General features: G+C 47.2%; 1 long non-coding RNA gene across 1 annotated transcript in view; it reads left to right on the forward strand.

The window, feature by feature from the left end:
* Positions 1 to 17595, forward strand: part of LOC141987530 (uncharacterized) — an 84292-nt gene that overhangs the window by 55292 nt on the left and 11405 nt on the right. The gene's annotated exons all lie outside the window — the stretch shown is intronic.

The following is a 17595-nucleotide window of genomic DNA, read 5'->3' on the forward strand; positions in this document are numbered from 1 at the left end:
CAGGGGGAGGGGAGGGGACGCCACGCGTTGCTTCTTTCCCCCCCCCACACACACACACTGTCTCCATGCACTGCGGGGGTGGCACTTGCGGGCATGGGCAGTGCATGGAGGCACACTGTCCTTCTCCCCCCGGGCATGCAGAGACATGCCAGCAGCCAACCACTTCCTGGAGCGGCATGGGGTTGTGGCAGGCAGGCAGCCTGCCTGAGCCCTGCTGTGCCGCCAGCTGGGAGTCACCTGTGGTAAGTGCCTCCCGGCCGGAGCGTGCACCTCAAACCCCTTCCCAGACCCTGCACCCCCTGCTGCACCCCAACCACCTGCCCCAGATCAGAATCCCCCTCCTGCACCCAAACTCCCTCTCAGACCCCGCACCCCTTCCTGCATCGCAATCCCTGCCCCAGCCCGGCACGCCCTCCTGCACCCAAACTCCCTCCCAGACCCTGTACTCCCTCTTGCACCCCAATCCTCTGCCCCAGCCTGGAGTCTCCTCCTGCACCAAACTCCCTCCCAGACCCTGCATCCCCTCTTCCACCTCAACCCCCTGCTCCAGGTCAGAATCCCCTCTTGCACCCAAACTCCTTCCCTGACCCCGCACCCCCTTTTGCACCCCAATCTCCTGCCCCAGATCAGAATCCCCCTCCTGCACTCCAATCCCCTGCCCCAGCCCCCTCCTGCACCAAACTCCCTCCCAGGAAAAAGACTTGTATACAGGGGCCCCACAAAATCTAATAGACCTGGTCCCACAGAAGAGTTAATCTGGTCCTGCATGCCATGCTAAATTTCCATGCCCCACACAAGGGCCAGGCAGAATCTGGCCATACATACTCAAGTAATATGTGGCAGTGAAATTCTTGACTAGCATACATGTCAGACAGACCCCCAGAAAGGTTTCCCTGAGTGTGAGTGGATTATTCAACAGCACTATTTTTTAATTAACTGGTTCAATCACTGAGGATTATGTGCTTATGAAATGATTGTGTCACTTCCTCTGAAGCAGACAATCTATATTATGCAGCTTCAACGTTGTGTTAAACAAACCTGCAGCCATCATAGGTATTACTAAATTTGTACTACTGCAGAAGGAAGGAGATTTCACCATTTTGTTAATTCACTTGCAACATGGAGAAGAATGTTCTGAAGAGTCCTGTGCACACCTCAAATAGTCTTTGGCTAGATCTCTGATTTGCTGCATTTCTCAGTATGTTCTGGGGCTTAAGGTTTGCTGGCACAGACCGGAAGAAGCATATTATTCTATTAGGTAAGAAGAATACAAATCTAAAAGCGATGTATTCCTGAAAGCAATTTCACAGTTAATCCCACATTCAGTCCTCTTTCTTTAAAAATTGTTTTCTTCATGTTCCAGTCCTGGAGCATGAGGGGTTTTAAATGAATTTGCCAATGCATATTCTGAAATGTATAGGCCAAGACTTTTAAAAAATGGGTCCATATTTAGCACCTACAAAATAAGTGATCTGATTTTCAGACGTGCAGACAACCATCTCATTGTGCATAATCTATTGTCCAATCAACATGCAAAATTGTGTGCTTTCCTTGTGGGTTGCCCTTCTGTATCACATTCACATTAATGGGTGTTATGAATGTGCATTGAAGGGTGGGGTGGGGTGTACAAACTTCACAATGGGCCTGGGCAGGAAGATGTTTAAATTGAAGTTACATCAATGAGAGGCAACTCAGGCCCCACCTTTGTACCTTGGCTGTGGAGCCAGCGGAAGGGATGTCCTTTGTTTTTGCCTGACCCTGGGACATCTTGGTCCCTGAGGGCCCATTGTAGCAGCCAGGGATCCAAGTTTTCAGCTTGCCTCAGCCACACCTCCTTTCCCTGACCATGACAGCTGTGGCATTAGAGCCATCATTGCAGCTCTGTGATCTCTAAGAATTCCCCTACATGGGGACAATCCTCCAGTTGCTGATTTAAAGCCAGAGATGTTTTGCATCTCAGGGACCCCAGCAGCTCAAGACTAGGGCCTTACCATCCCTCTACATCTCCTCCATCTCTCCAATGTGCCTCTGAAGAGAGATCATTTGACCCACCTTATGGGAAATAGGATACAAACACAGAATCACAGGAAATGGAGATCGAATAGACCAGGGTTCCTCAAACTTCATTGCACTGCAACCCCCTTCTGATAAAAGACAGTTACCTTTCCAGTAACTGGTGTTCTTTGAGATGTGTTGCTCATGTCCATTCCACAATAGATGTGTGTGCTTGCCACGTGCACCGGTGCTGGAAGTTTTCCCCCAGCAGTACCCGTAGGGGGAGCACCCCCAGCAACGCCTGGAGTGGCGCCTGCCTGGCATGGTATAAGGGGAGCTGCGCGCTCCCCCCACCCTCAGTTCCTTCTTGCCAGACAACTCCGACAGAGGGGATATGGAATAGACATGAGCAACACATCTTGAAGAACGCCAGTTACGGGAAAGGTAACTGTCTTTTCTTCTTCGAGTGATTGCACATGTGTATTCCACAATAGGTGATTCCAAGCTATATCTGTTGGAGGTGGGTAGGAGTTCACAAGTTCCCAAGACTGAGGACAGCCCTGCCGAACCCTGTGTCATCCCTGGTTTCGGGGACGATCGCATAGTGCAAGGTGAACGTTTGAACCAAAGACCACGTGGCAGCCCTACAAATGTCCTGGATGGGGACATGGGCCACGAAGGCAGCCGACAAGGCCTGTGCCCGAGTTGAGTGTGCCCTCCCAATGGGTGGGGGGACACCCGCCAGCTCATAACAGGAACGGATGCACAAAGTGATCCAACTGGAAAGCCGTTGAATGGAAATCGGCTTGCCCCTCGTGCGCTCAGCCGAGGGGACAAACAGTTGCGAGGACTTTCTGAATGGCTTGGTCTGCTTGAGGTAGAAATCCAGAGCCCGCCGCACATCAAGCGTGGAGACGGTGCTCCTCACTGGACCCGTGAGGGTTGGGGCAGAGGACCGGTAGAAAAATGTCCTGACCCATGTGGTAGGCAGAGACCATCTTTGGAAGGAACATGGGGTGTGGGCGGAGCTGGACTGTGTCTTTATGAAAGACCGTGTATGGCGGCTCTGAGGTCAGGGCCCTGAGCTCTGAGACTCACCTGGCCGACGTGATTGCAACCAGGAAGGCCACCTTCCATGAGAGGTGAGACCAGGAGCACGTGGCCAGTGGTTCAGATGGAGGCCCCTTGAGACAAGCCAACACCAGGTTTAGATCCCACTGCGGGACCCGGGGTCTAGAATACGGAAGAAGACGGTCCAAACCCTTAAGGAACCGGACAGTCATAGCATGGGAAAATACCGTGTGTCCTTACACCGGCGGATGGAAGGCTGACATGGCTGCCAGGTGCACCTTGATGGCGAGGGTGCCAGGCCCTGGGCCCTCAGGTGTAGGAGGTAATCAAGGATCAGCTGGATCAGGGCGGTCACCGGGGAGACACCCTGGTCCGCCATCCACCTAGAAAACCGGGACCACTTCGCCAAATAAGCACGGCGAGTGGAGGGCCATCTACTTTCAAGGAGGATGTGCTGAACCTGCTCTCAGAACATCCTTTCCTCTCCACCTAACCACTGAGCAGCCATGCCGCGAGGTGAAGAGCCACCAGGTTGGGGTGGAGGAGGTGGCCCTGGTCCTGAGAGAGCAGGTCCGGGCAGAGCGGCAACGGCCACAGCGGAGCTACCGCCAGGCCAATGAGGGTCCCGTACCAATGCTGTCTGGGCCACGCCGGGGCAATCAGGAGGACATAGGCCTTGTCCGTCTATCTTCTCCAGGACCCTGCTGATTAGATGGAATGGGGGAAAGATGTAGAGAAGCTGGCCTGACCAGGACAGGAAAAAGGCATTGGAGATAGTGCTCCTCCCCATGACCCCTGGAGCAGAACCGGGGCATGGGGAGGAGCCACTTCTGGATGGAGGGACCACCTGTGTTGCGAGGAAAAGTCCCTGCTCAAGCGATCCGCCTTTTTGTTCTGGGTGTCTGGTAGGTGGAAGGCCTTCAGGTGGATGTCATGGGCTATACAGAAGTCCCATAGCCTGAGGGCAGAGGATTGGGCCCTGCCTTGCCTGTTGGTATAGAACATTGAGACTGTGTTGTCCGTGAGGACCCTGACTACCTTGCCCTCCAGGTGCGAGCGGAAGGCCACGCATGCCAGCCGCACCGCCCTGAGCTCCTTGACATTTATATGCAACATCAGGTCTTGAGCTGACCACAGGCCTTGGGTCTGAAAGTTCCCCAGATAGGACCCCCAACCCAGGTCCGATGCATCGGACACCAGCTCCAATGATGGGGTCCTGTCCCTGGATGGGACCCCTTGGAGCATGTTGTTTGGGGCAGACCACCACCCTAGGGAGATGATCACAGAGTCCGGCACAGTGAGGACCTGGTCCATCCTGTCCGTGGCCTGGGAGAACTTCGAGGCCAACCAGAGCTGGAGGGGCCTCATCCTGAGTCTGGCGTAATGGACCACGTACGTGCACGCCGATATGTGACCCAAGAGTTGTAGGCAAACCCTGGCTGTTGTCACCAGGAACCTCCTGCTCGAGCAGAGCTTCGTGCGAGGGGTCCCCCAAGAGGGACGGGGGTAGGGGGTGGTTGGTAAACTGAAGGGTGTAACCCCGGGAGTTGGTGTTGAGGACCCATCGTTCTGAGGTTAGCTGCAGCCATTCTGGGAGGAAAGCACACAACCGGTTGGAGAAGGGAAACTTTATTGGGGGTGGATCCCTGATGAGGACTGGTGGGGTGCCCCAAGTGTCCTATCAAAAATGCCTTTTCCCCGCCTGCTTGCCCTTGGAGGACCCAGGCTGGGGGGCAGGCCGAGACTGCCTCTGAGGGCGTCTCTTATAGTCTCGCTGCTTCTTATGGGCAGCCTCGTACTTCGGGACGGCGGCCTGGGCAGAAGTCTGCTGCAGCTTGAACTTGGGTTTTGCCGGAGCTGGGACATAGAGGCCCAGAGTCTGGAGGCTCATGCAGGAGTCTTTCATGCCATGCAGCCTTGTATCTGTTTCTGCTGCAAACAGAGCTTTCCCATCAAACGGGAGATCCTGCATGGAAGACTGCACCTCGCTGGGCAGTCCAGAGAGCAGGAGCCATGATGTTTGTCTCATGGACACCGCGGAGGCCACTGATTGTGCGGCCGTGTCCGCAGCATCCGAGGCTGCCTGCAGGGATGCCCTAGCAGCCGCTGCCCCTTCCTCCACTAGCGCCTTGAACTCCTTCCTATCACACTCCTGAAGGGAGTCCTCAGACTTGTGCAGGGAGCCCCACAGATTGAATTCGTACCAGCCCAGGATGGTTTGCCACTCGTAACTGGAAGCTCGAAGATGAATAAACTTTCCTTCTGAAAGAGTCCAGTCTCTGAGAGTCTTTGTTCTTTGGGGTCGGGGCTGGCTGACCCTGCCGTTCCCTGTGGTTGACCGACTCGACCACCAGGGAGTTGGGCGCCGGGTGGGTATACAAGTACTCATGCCCCTTAGCGGGTACAAAGTACTTGCATTCCACCTTTTTAGAGATGGGGGCCAACAAGGCCGGTGTTTGACACAGGGCATTTGAAAGCTTAGCCACCCCTTCATGGAGAGGCAAGGCCACCCTACCCAGTGCCAAGGGGACAACACGTTAAACAGGGAGTCTGAGGGCTCCTCCATCTCCTTTGCCTGGAGGTGGAGGCTTGCTGCCACCTTCTTTAAGAGTTCTTGGTGGGCCGTGAGGTCCTTCTGCGGGATGGAGGGGGTAGGGCTGCAATTGCCTCCTCTGGGTGGGGCGAAGAGGCCGGTGCAGTGCTCCGGGTGTCGGCTGGCACCGGAGGGTCTGCCACTTGATCGGACTTCGGGCACAGTACCGAGGATGCACGTCCCACTGCCTCCTTTCTCGGGGGTTTGGAGAGGGAGGCTGATGGTGCCTTCAAAGCTCCGCCCACTGAGCAAGCTCCCACCGGGGGCTGTGCCGGAGGCCATGGTGCTCACTGGTACCATTGGGTTGGCCACGACGCTCAGTGCCACTGCATCTGCTGTGGCACCATCGGGGCCAGCTGTTCGGGTTGGCTGGCCTGGCCCATTGAAGGACGGCTACGAATGGAGACTGGGCTGGAGTAATATCTGCTGCTGTCTCTGGACCAGGAGGAGCAATGGTGCTGGGATCTACGACGGCCACGGGACCGCGATCTCGACATGAAGGACCCGTACTGGCAGTATCAGCTGCTCTGCGAATGGGCTCGATGGGAGGACCCGCAACGGTGAAATGCCGGCGATCGACGCCCGGGGCTGCAATGTCTTGGAGGAGACTTGGAGCGGGAGTCCACGTGTCGACAACCGTGCCGTGATTGACTGTGGTACCCTCTCCGAGACGAGGACTGATGGCGACGCCCATTGCGGTCCTGCCGATATTCACTCCTTGAGGATGAGAAGTGCTGTGAGTCCCGGCCGGACAGAACCCAGCCAAACAGTGTGGTCGGCATCAAGGGCAATCCACCTGGACTCCGTCCCGAGCAATCACTGGGCGGTGATCGGCATCAGGAAGTTTCCCTCGACCGAGACCAGTACCGGGCCAGAGGCAACTGTGGAGATCCCAGTGGCGGCTTGCCTCTGGAGCACGGGGCCGACATCAACAGCGTTCCGGGCACCAGCATGGACATAATGTCCCGGGCCGCCTGGAGGGCTTCAGGTGTGGACGGCATCCGGACATTCGGAGAGGCCTGTTCCGAAGGGGCCGGGCTACTCCACTCAACGTGAGTCGGAGGCCTGGGGCCTGGTGGGGATCGAGGACTGCCTGACATGGGCCTAGCCTCTGTCCCAGACTTCCCTTGGTGCCACTGCGAAGAAGGAGTCTTCCTGGCCCTCTTGGCGTGCCCCGTGGATGGGGAGCGGTGCCGACTGGTTGATGGCACCGGAGGGTCACTGTGTACCGACACCACGGTGCTGGGTACCAGTTCAGAGCGGCATGCTGGGGTCGGGGTCAGCGCTGACTCCATCAGGATGGCCTGGAGCCTAATGTCCCTTTCTCTTTTGGACTGAGGCTTAAACGACTTGCAAATCTTTCACCTTTCGCTGATATGGGTTTCTCCCAAGCAGCGCAAACAGTTTGCGTGAGGGTCACTTCTTGGCATAGAAAGCCTACAAGAGCCGCACGACTTAAACCCCAGGGCGCAGGGCATGCCCTAGGCTCGGCTCACTGGCTAACTAAACTAACTAAACAGCTAACTAACTACAGGTAATAACGCTGAACGAACAAACAGTTCTGGGGATAAGCTACAGCAAAGCTGGAGCAGAGCAGTTCCGATGCACCTTCACTGGTGGCAAGAAGGAACTGAGGGTGGAGGGAGTGCGCAGATCCCCTTATACCACGTCAGGCAGGCGCCACTCCAGGGGTCACGGGGGGCGTTCCCCCCATGGGTACTGCTTGGGGAAAAACTTCCGGCACCGGTGCATATGGCAAGCACGCACACCTATTGTGGAATACACATGAGCAATCACTTGAAGAAGAACAAAAATTACTACATGACCCCCGGCAGGGAGACTGAAGACCGAGCCCCTCTGCCCTGGGCAGGGGGACCGAAGCCTGAGTTCCGCCCCCACAAAACTTGAGGGCTTCAGCTCTGGGAGATGGGGCTTGGACTTTTGGCTTCAGCCCCAGGCCACAGCAAGTCTAGCACCAGCCCTGGTGAACCCATTAAAATAGGATTGTGACCCACTTTGGTCTCCCGACCCACAGTTTGAGAACCGCTGGAATAGACCCATCAAGTCATCTAGTCCATCTGTTCTGCCAGTGTGAGATCACATACTATTTCCTAATGCTTTGTCCAGTCTAGTTTTTAAATGAGTGACCCAATAACATCCTTATCACTACCCTTTGGAAGACTTTTCCACAGCCTTTGCAAATAGGATATGTTTTACATGTGTATGTGAACAAATGAACCTTCTTGACTTTTGTGTACATTTTCTGTAATTGGACTTTTAGGGCCATCTAGGTGCTGTAAATCTTGAAAATACTCTGTACCTGCATATGAGAGTCATGTGCTGGTCTATAAGCATCTCTGTGTGCTGTCTGCAAGCTAATGGATGGCTAGGCAACCTTTGAAGTCGCTTGAGCCTACCCTGTGCAGTGTCTTGTTGTCATAAATATAAAGGGAAGGATAAAAAACTTTAAAATCCCTCCTGGCCAGAGGAAAAACCTTTTCACCTGTAAAGGGTTAAGAAGCTAGGATAACCTCGCTGGCACCTGACCAAAATGACCAATGAGGAGACAAGATACTTTCAAAAGCTGGGGGGAGGGATGAACAAAGCCTCTCTGTCTGTCTGTGTGATGCTTTTGCCGGGGACAGAATAGGAATGGAGTCTTAGAACTTAGTAAGTAATCTAGCTAGATATGCGTTAGATTCTGTTTTCTTTAAATGGCTGAGAAAATAAGCTGTGCTGAATGGAATGGATATTCCTGTTTTTGTGTCTTTTTGTAACTTAAGGTTTTGCCTAGAGGGATTCTCTATGTTTTGAATCTAATTACCCTGTAAGGTATTTACCATCCTGATTTTACAGAGGTGATTCTTTTTACGTTTTCTTCTATTAAAATTCTTCTTTTAAGAAACTGAATGCTTTTTCATTGTTCTTAAGATCCAAGGGTTTGGGTCTGTGGTCACATATGCAAATTGGTAAGGATTTTTATCAAACCTTCCCCAGGAAAGGGGGTGTAAGATTTGGGAAGATTTTGGGGGGAAAGATGTTTCCAAATGGACTCTTTCCCAGTAACTGGTGTTAGACGTTTGGTGGTGGCAGCGAAAGTCCAAGGGCAAAAGGTAAAATAGTTTGTACCTTGGGGAAGTTTTAACGTAAGCTGGTAAAAGTAAGCTTAGGAGGTTTTCATGCAGGTCCCCACATCTAGGGATGTGATCGTTCCCCTCTATTCAACATTGGTGAGGCCTCATCTGGAGTACTGTGTCCAGTTTTGGGCCCCACACTACAAGAAGGATGTGGAAAAATTGGAAAGAGTCCAGCGGACGGCAACAAAAATGATTAGGGGACTGGAACACATGACTTATGAGGAGAGGCTGAGGGAACTGGGATTGTTTAGTCTGAGGAAGAGAAGAATGAGGGGGGATTTGATAGCTGCTTTCAACTACCTGAAAGGGGGTTCCAAAGAGGATGGATCTAGACTGTTCTCAGTGGTAGCTGATGACAGAACAAGGAGTAATGGTCTCAAGTTGCAGTGGGGGAGCTTTAGGTTGGATATTAGGAAAAACTTTTTCACTAGGAGGGTGGTGAAACACTGGAATGCGTTACCTAGGGAGGTGGTGGTATCTCCTTCCGTAGAGGTTTTCAAGGTCAGGCTTGACAAAGCCCTGGCTGGGATGATTTAGTTGGGGATTGGTCCTGCTTTGAGCAGGGGGTTGGACTAGATGACCTCCTAAGGTCCCTTCCAACCCTGATATTCTATGATTCTATGATCTGTACCCTAGAGTTCAGAGTGGGGAAGGAAACTTGACACTTGTAAATGAGGACTAACACTATTATTTAACATTTATATTGTTGTGGCACCTTAGGCCACAACCAAGGGTACTCTGTTGTGCTAGCAACTTTACAAAAATATTTCAAAAGATGGTCCGTGCCCCAGATAGCTTAGGATATTAAATTCAATCAAGGAAAAGGATGGGCAGCTAATGGAGCTCACCGTATTGGTGTGTTATATGAGCCGCCTCTGTGTTCACTGGCACAGTGAGTTGTAGCCACTGTTCCCTCTATGCTGTGCGCGTGTGCATGTGCACACAGATCCTAAACCCCACGCACCCGGCAAAACACCGCACGCACATAAATTTGCACAGAAGCACAACAATTTGCAAGAAGAAATTTTTTGCGCACACGGCCTGTCAAAAATTGGTTGTAGCAAAAGTGATTGGTAGGACTCGTTGTCCCTTCTGGGTCCCAATAAAGTGAATTATACTGGATTGCTATGATTACTAAATTTCAGTATGCAGATCACTATGTGTCTAGAGCTGGGGGAAGAACAGTTTTCCCGTCCTGCAAGTATTTTAAAGTCATCCCATTTAGCATTGGGATGAAAAGTAGAAACCTCAAATTGTTGGGAACCAACATTTTTTGGATTGGGTCAATCCAGTGTTTTGTTTTCCATAATTTTCAAACCTTGTCTTGATTTCAATCTTGTTGATATATAAAGTGTATAGTTGTTTGGAAATTTAAGTTGTTGTTTTTTTTAAAGTCAAACTTAAATAGAACCTGTTAGAAATTGGAACACGTCAGATCTTGGTTTGACAATTTCAAAAGTGTTTTGAAATGGGAATTTTGTTGAAACCAACCCTTTTCTGAGAATAGTTTTTCAATAAATTAGCAGTTTCCAGAGAAAAGTTTTGCTGAAAAATTCCCAACCAGGTCTGCATGTATGCATCTACAACTTTTCATTCCCACTCTGCTGATCGAAGTGTAGTTTTAAATAGTAACAATTGTGAATTAAGCACTTCCTGCTGTGTCTAGGCAAGCATTCCAAAAACCGACAAACATTTCCTGCTGCCATAGTAACTTCAACTGCAGTGGTCACTCTGTTTGACCACCTTAAGAAAAAAAAGCCCTATTCTCACTGAAACCTTACTGTGCAATGTTTCAGACATGCACATTCAACTGGGGGACTAAAGAGTTTTTGTCAGATTTGAAAAGAAAACAAATGGAATATAAAATGCTGAAAGGATACAGGAGGCTTGAGGGGGGTAGATTTAGGTTTGCACAGGAAATGTAGATGGCTACTGAGATTCTCAATAGAACAGACTATACAATGGAGCTAGTGAGTCATAGGTAGAAACTTACCTTCAAGCAAACAGTCGTGAAGGGACAGTGAACAAGCCAAAGTCACTCAAAGGGAAATGAACCCTCCTGGGTAAAGTCTGCCTTGCCAGCCTGCTAACAAACTTAGCTCTAGCAACAGGAGTCAGCACAGTCATTGATGTCGCTAATTACATAATTGGTGGAAAGTAAATCCAGAATACAGCCAGTATAAACTCAGTGGCAATGCTGGAATCGTAGTCCTAAAACTTAACAAACTACAGTTCTGGTCAGGCAATAGTCTTGTAGAAATGTGACTGAGTCATAGCAACAGCAAGACCTGGAGTCTAAACTGCTGAACTTCTAGAGAATTCAAAATTCTTAATGGAATTGCATTTAAGTAGTGGGAATTTCACAGCTGTACTGGGAAGAGGATTTGTGTACCTTGTATTTGGGCTCCTCTCTTGAAGGGATACTCTCTCTTTAGATAAAACATCTGCTGACATCTCTTCCTCTCCAGTCAAGAAGTAGAAGTAGGAGAAGAGAAGATCAGTCACAAGTTGAGAGAAGTTTGCATAGCAACATGTACTGTGAGACCATTTCCCTCAGGCTGCTGGGACTTTGGGGAGAGAAGACTAAATTAGTCTATAGAAAAGAAATAGGGTCAAGGTGCCATGAAAAGTGATTTGAGTTACAAGCTGATAAGGCAGTGTAAGTTGTCACTTATATGCTGACGGGCCAAAAGAAGGGGTAAGGTTTAAGTTAATGTACTGGTGTGGAGAGTAGAGACACTTCTGTTTTTCACGCTCCACCCCACTCAACTCCTGAGCAAGTAACTGGCAGCTGTTACACGTCATTTACTGACATGTTACTGATTCCAACCGACACAACACTTCTATATTTGATCTACCGGCTCTGTAGATAGTAGGTTGAAACTATGAACATAATTACAAAATTGTTCAATTAACCAGTGCAGCCAGTGTAGCTGCTCTGTATGCTCTTAATGCCTTAAAACAGATGTCTGGGTAGCTAAGTGCCATTGGACTATCCAAATGCAGAGCTGGGCACTCTGACTTAAAGCAGGTGACAGAGTTTGAGAACTGTGTTTGCTGCAGTATGTGTGCTCTGCTTTATCATGTCCATTGGCTAAACTCTGAGAATAAAAACAGTCATTATGTGAATGCTGGCATAGCATATTCATAGCCACAGGGACTGTTCCCTGCTAGCAGCCCCTGGGGCACAAACTACTGGGGCGGAGATGAGGCAGGGTCTTCCTCTCCTCCTCTGCCTCAGCCGGTGGAGCCAGCCCACTAGAAAAGGAAGTACATTGCTGCACTCTTCTAATGGCAGTGCAATGATACAGTCCCATTGCTCTTGCTGGCCCGTGCCACGCATATCCTTATCATAGGGCACTATCTAACTATTGCTATCTGGCTCTGAGTTTCAACATTCCTTTTCTTGTGATGAGTAGCTGAGAGTTTAGGGGAACAGCCTTCTGAAAAGGAAACTGTTCCACACAAAGTGGGGTGTAACTTGTGTGACTCCAAACTTTGCCTCTCTTAAGCCCTGAGTCAGGAAGCCCCTTAAGCACATATCTAGTTTAAGAGAACAAATAATTCTGTTGAATTCCATGGATTATTACTCTCACAGTTTACTCTACAAGTAGCTCTTTTCTCTGCCCCCTACTAATCTCCTGTATTGTTTCCCCACACTGTCTTCCGTTCATTTCTATCACCTCACTCTCCCCTTCCCCCAAAACTCCCTCATTGTTTTTCTCTATATCTCCTTTATTCCCCCTCCAGGCTACCTAATTCCTCACTCCGTCTGTACCCCCAGAGTTTTCCACCTGCGCCCCAAACCTTCTTACTCTCTCCCACTCTCTTCTCCCTGTCCTAAGCACCACTCTCTATTTTCCACAAACCCCTCACGCTGTGCTCCCTCTCCCAATAAAGTCCCTTCACTCCTCCCAATCTCCCTTCCTCCTCCCAAAACCTCCTACAGTTTCTTCCTTTTTGCAGTCTCTCCCTTCTGTCCATTTAATTCCTAGAGGCTACCCTAGAGCCCTCCAATAACTGTTTCACTCTCTTCTTCCTACTCCATCTTGCCTCTCTTCAAACACACACTGTTTTCCTCACTACCTCTCTTACTCTGTCTCAGCCTCCTTTTCCTCTGCAAGTTTCCTGACTCTCTCTCTTCTCTCCCTTCCTCATTCCAAATTTCCATTCTCTCCTCCCTCTTCCAACAGTCCCCTCATTCTGCCTCCATCTCCCCAACTTGAAATGGTACAGTGGCCACCCTTTCAAAGATCATTCCAGTTCTAGAGAGACTTGCTGATTGTAGTAGTGTCCTCATTTTAACTCTGAAGATTTCTGAAATCTTTAGTATATCTAAAACGATAATGAACTTGTTTTGGATCCCAATCTATATAACTGTTACTTTACCGGGTAATTAGTGTTGTATTTTTAACATTATTGCCCATAAACTATGAAGAGTTTGAGCTGCAGAGTTAGTTAACATTTTTCAGCTAAAAAATTTACAGTAGGAAAATGTGATTTTTGTTAAAATCAAAATATTCCATGGGAAAATTTCAATGTTCTTTTATGCAACTTTTAAGTTTTTTCCAATTGGAAAACTGAAAAGTTTTATTTTAAATTTTCATTTTATATTGACTTTTGGAAACCAAAACATTTTGGCTTTCCATTTCAGTTTTGTTCTTTTTTCCCCCCTTTCATCTCTTTTTTCCAGTTGGGAAACATTTTTTTAAAGCTGTTTCCCAAGATCACATACTTTATCACTTTCCCCAAAATGGAGCAAAAGATGAAATAACCCTGAAAATCTACTAACCAAAATGGAAAGCCAAAAAACTTTCAATTTAAAAAAACGAACCCAATAAACGAAAAATTTTAAGTAGAAACAAAATTAAAATGTTTTGAAATGTTTTGAAATGAAACTAAAGGAAATGTTAGTTTTTGAAGTGTCCTGCACAATCCCTGACATTTTTCATTTTGAAAAATTTCAAAAATGGATTTTTCTCTCAACTTCTTTTGTTTTTAAGCAGGGGGGAAAAAAGGGTTTTCCAACAAGCTCTGCTTCCTAGAGGTTTTTTCCGTGATTATGAAAAAAATTCCACCGTTTCATCAATAGCACAATGAAGGAACTGCAGAAGAGGCTTAGTTACTTAATTTGATTTCACTAGAATTTGAATTAACCATTTTAACTTAAATTTGCTCTTTTGTTTGAAACGGATCTAGAAAGTTACATTTACTTGTTACAGTAGTAACGGTTTAATATTTCAGGCTTTTTTGCTTAATAAACTCAGCTAACTTAATTGAAGTCTGATATAAAAAGCAGTTTTTATGTAAATTTTCTAATGTTATGTATTAAGTTCGGATAATACATTTATGTTAATTTTCTAACAATAGGGACTTGTTAGCTGATTTTTCTACTGAATAATCTAATGAAAATAAAAAGCTATTTTAACCTAGCTCCTATTTCTTCTGTAGTAAAACTCTATGATCTGAAGAGTAATGGTTGTATTCATTTACCATCTTATTAATTGGGTCAAACTATGGTCATTTTGTTTTCTTGTGGTGAATAACTTAACTTTCATAACAAATGCAGTTTAGATTTAGTTCTGTGTTTTAATTATTTAATGCAAAACTAGTAACAAGTAGCTCTTGTGTAGTATTTCTCCCCTCCTATATATCAAATGCTTTAACAAAAATGGTAAGAATGAGAGCTCTAAGGGAATGTTTTGTCAACTTTTTTGTGTCAGAACTTATTTTAATTAATTAATTTATTAAATTTTGTGGATATGTATCCGATTCGATGAAATGTTTGGGAAGATTTCAGCTCAGAATGAAAGAGACTCCCGACAATAGCCAATAGACCAGGGGAAAGGGCACTTACCTAGACCTGAGTCTCCCAACACAGTGTTTCTGTAATTATTTGTGCTAAGTGGAACAGCTCCAACAAGAGAGATTGAGAGAGACTGACCCTATATCTTAGTGGTTAGGGCACTCACTTGGGAGGTGGGAGACCCAAATGGGGCAGAGCAGGAATGAGCATCTTGGTCTCCCATATCCCAGTGAGTGCCTGAATACCTGGATTATTGACTATTCTAATTGGAAAGATTTAGGTTTCATTCCAATATGGAATAAAACAAATGTTGAAATCTCGAAACTCTTCACAAAATGTAAACCTTGTTTTCCAGCTAGCCCTAGTGAGCATTATTTCCATTTTACAAATGACAACACGGAGGCAGAAAGGTTAAGCAGCTTGCCAGAGGCTGGATGGTGCATCATTATCAGGTCTCAGAATAGAAACCAAATTTCCTGATCTATCCACTTGACCATAATGCCATCCTGAAATTTTTATTAGCCTGTCTATTGAACAGACATATATTACTCAAGTAGTTCTGAGAACCTAGTGATGAGCTTGTTTGTTTTATTGTATATTATGGTGTCAACAAATGATGGATTGCACTTTTCATGGTTTTTCAATCATTTGATCATCTAAAGTCTTGAAATCATACTTTCCTTAAAATGTCAGTGCTAATTAAAAAAATTTCAGCAATGACCAATAGGTCAATTAAATTTGTCTGAAAGTGTGTGTGTGTGTGTAAACAAAAAAGCCTCCATCAAAAGTGAAGTGTATGAAAATTGCCAAGGGTTATTTCAAGTCTCTAGTACAGTAAGACAGAAAAAGCTATTACAGTTGTGTGTGTGTGTGTGTGAGAGAGAGAGAACCTTTTACATACATGTATTGACATAAATAATAACTGCTCTTTTGGGGAGTCTGTTCTATTGTCTTGCAGCCTGGTTGAAAAATATTATCCACAGATTCTTCATTCTTTTATTATAAAGATACTTGACACGATAGCCTTCAGTGCTGCTCTTACAGCCGTTTGATTCCTGCAGACGCTGCGGCCCTCCCTCCCCCACACTAAATCAATCATCATCTTTTTAACGTTGATGAAGAATCACCAAACACTCAATACAGTCACTTTCTAAAACAGAAGGAAAAGGAGTACTTGTGGCACCTTAGAGACTAACCAATTTATTTGAGCATAAGCTTTCGTGAGCTACAGCTCACTTCATCGGATGCATACTGTGGACACTGCAGAAGACATTATATACACAGAGACCATGAAACAATACCTCCTCCCACCCCACTCTCCTGCTGGTAATAGCTTATCTAAAGTGATCACTCTCCTTACAATGTGTATGATAATCAAGTTGGGCCATTTCCAGCACAAATCCAGGTTCTTTCACCCTCCGCCCCCCCCCCCACAAACTCACTCTCCTGCTGGTAATAGCCCATCCAAAGTGACCACTAAAACATACTAAAACAGAGTATGCCAACTTCATCCCATACCCGTCGCAGTCCATTGACTTTAATCGAGCTAGCTCTTGGGTGACTGTGGGTCAATCATAGAATATCAGGGTTGGAAGGGACCTCAGGAGGTCATCTAGTCCAACCCCCTGCTCAAAGCAGGACCAATCCCCAACTAATTCAAAACTGTAGGTGTCTTGTGTTTGCGGGCGGGGGGAGAGAAGGGTTGTTTGTTTTATAAAATAGTCAAAAACACTGGGCCAAATTAATCTCTGGCATCATTCCACTAAGAGGGAATAACAAACTATACTGAATGGAATGATACCAGGGATGAACTTGGCTCAGTGACTAGAAATTATCAAGGGACAGCTCCTTAGCTTGTAGCTCCATTTGGTTTTTTTAACTCATCTGTTCCTAGGTTCAGTGATAAAAGCATCTGAAACTAATACGCTTTATTTAAAAAGGAGTACTTGTGGCACCTTAGAGACTAACAAATTTATTAGAGCATAAGCTTTCGTGAGCTTCAGCTCACTTCATCAGATGCATTCAGTGGAAAATAGTAGTGGGGAGATTTTATATACACAGAGAACATGAAACAATGGGTGTTACCATACAGACTGTAACAAGACTGATCAGGAAAGATGAGCTATTAACAGTAGGAGAACGGGGGGGAAAAGAGAGCCTTTTGTAGTGATAATCAAGGTGGGCCATTTCCAGCACTTTACAAGAACAGTAGGAGAGGAAATAAACAAGGGGAAATAGTTTTACTTTGTGTAATGACACATCCACTCCCAGTCTTTATTCAAGCCTAAGTTCATTGTATCCAGTTTGTAAATTAATTCCAATTCAGTAGTCTCTCCTTGAAGTCTGTTTTTGAAGTTTTTTTGTTGAAGAATTTGGGGACCATGTATACCTTCAAATCAGCGGCACTGCTATGGGTACTCGCATGGCCCCACACTATGCCAACATTTTTATGGCTGACTTAGAACAACGCTTCCTCAGCTCTCGTCCCCTACTGCCCCTACTCTATTTGCGCTACATTGATGACATCTTCATCATCTGGACCCATGGAAAAGACGACCTTGAGGAATTCCACCATGATTTCAACAATTTCCATCCCACCATCAACCTCAGCCTGGACCAGTCCACACAAGAGATCCACTTCCTGGACACTATGGTGCTAATAAGCGATGGTCACATAAACACCACCCTATACCGGAAACCTACTGACTGCTATTCCTACCTACATGCCTCCAGCTTTCATCCAGACCACACCACACGATCCGTTGTCTAAAGCCAAGCTCTACGATACAACCGCATTTGCTCCAACCCCTCAGACAAACAACTACAAGATCTCTATCAAGCGTTCTTACAACTACAATACCCACCTGATGAAGTGAAGAAACAGATTGGCAGAGCCAGAAGAGTACCCAGAAGTTACCTACTACAGGACAGGCGCAACAAAGAAAATAACAGAACGCCACTAGCCATCACCTTCAGCCCCCAACTAAAACCTC

Source organism: Natator depressus, chromosome 5 (assembly GCF_965152275.1).
Source record: "Natator depressus isolate rNatDep1 chromosome 5, rNatDep2.hap1, whole genome shotgun sequence".
NCBI lineage: Eukaryota > Metazoa > Chordata > Testudines > Cheloniidae > Natator > Natator depressus.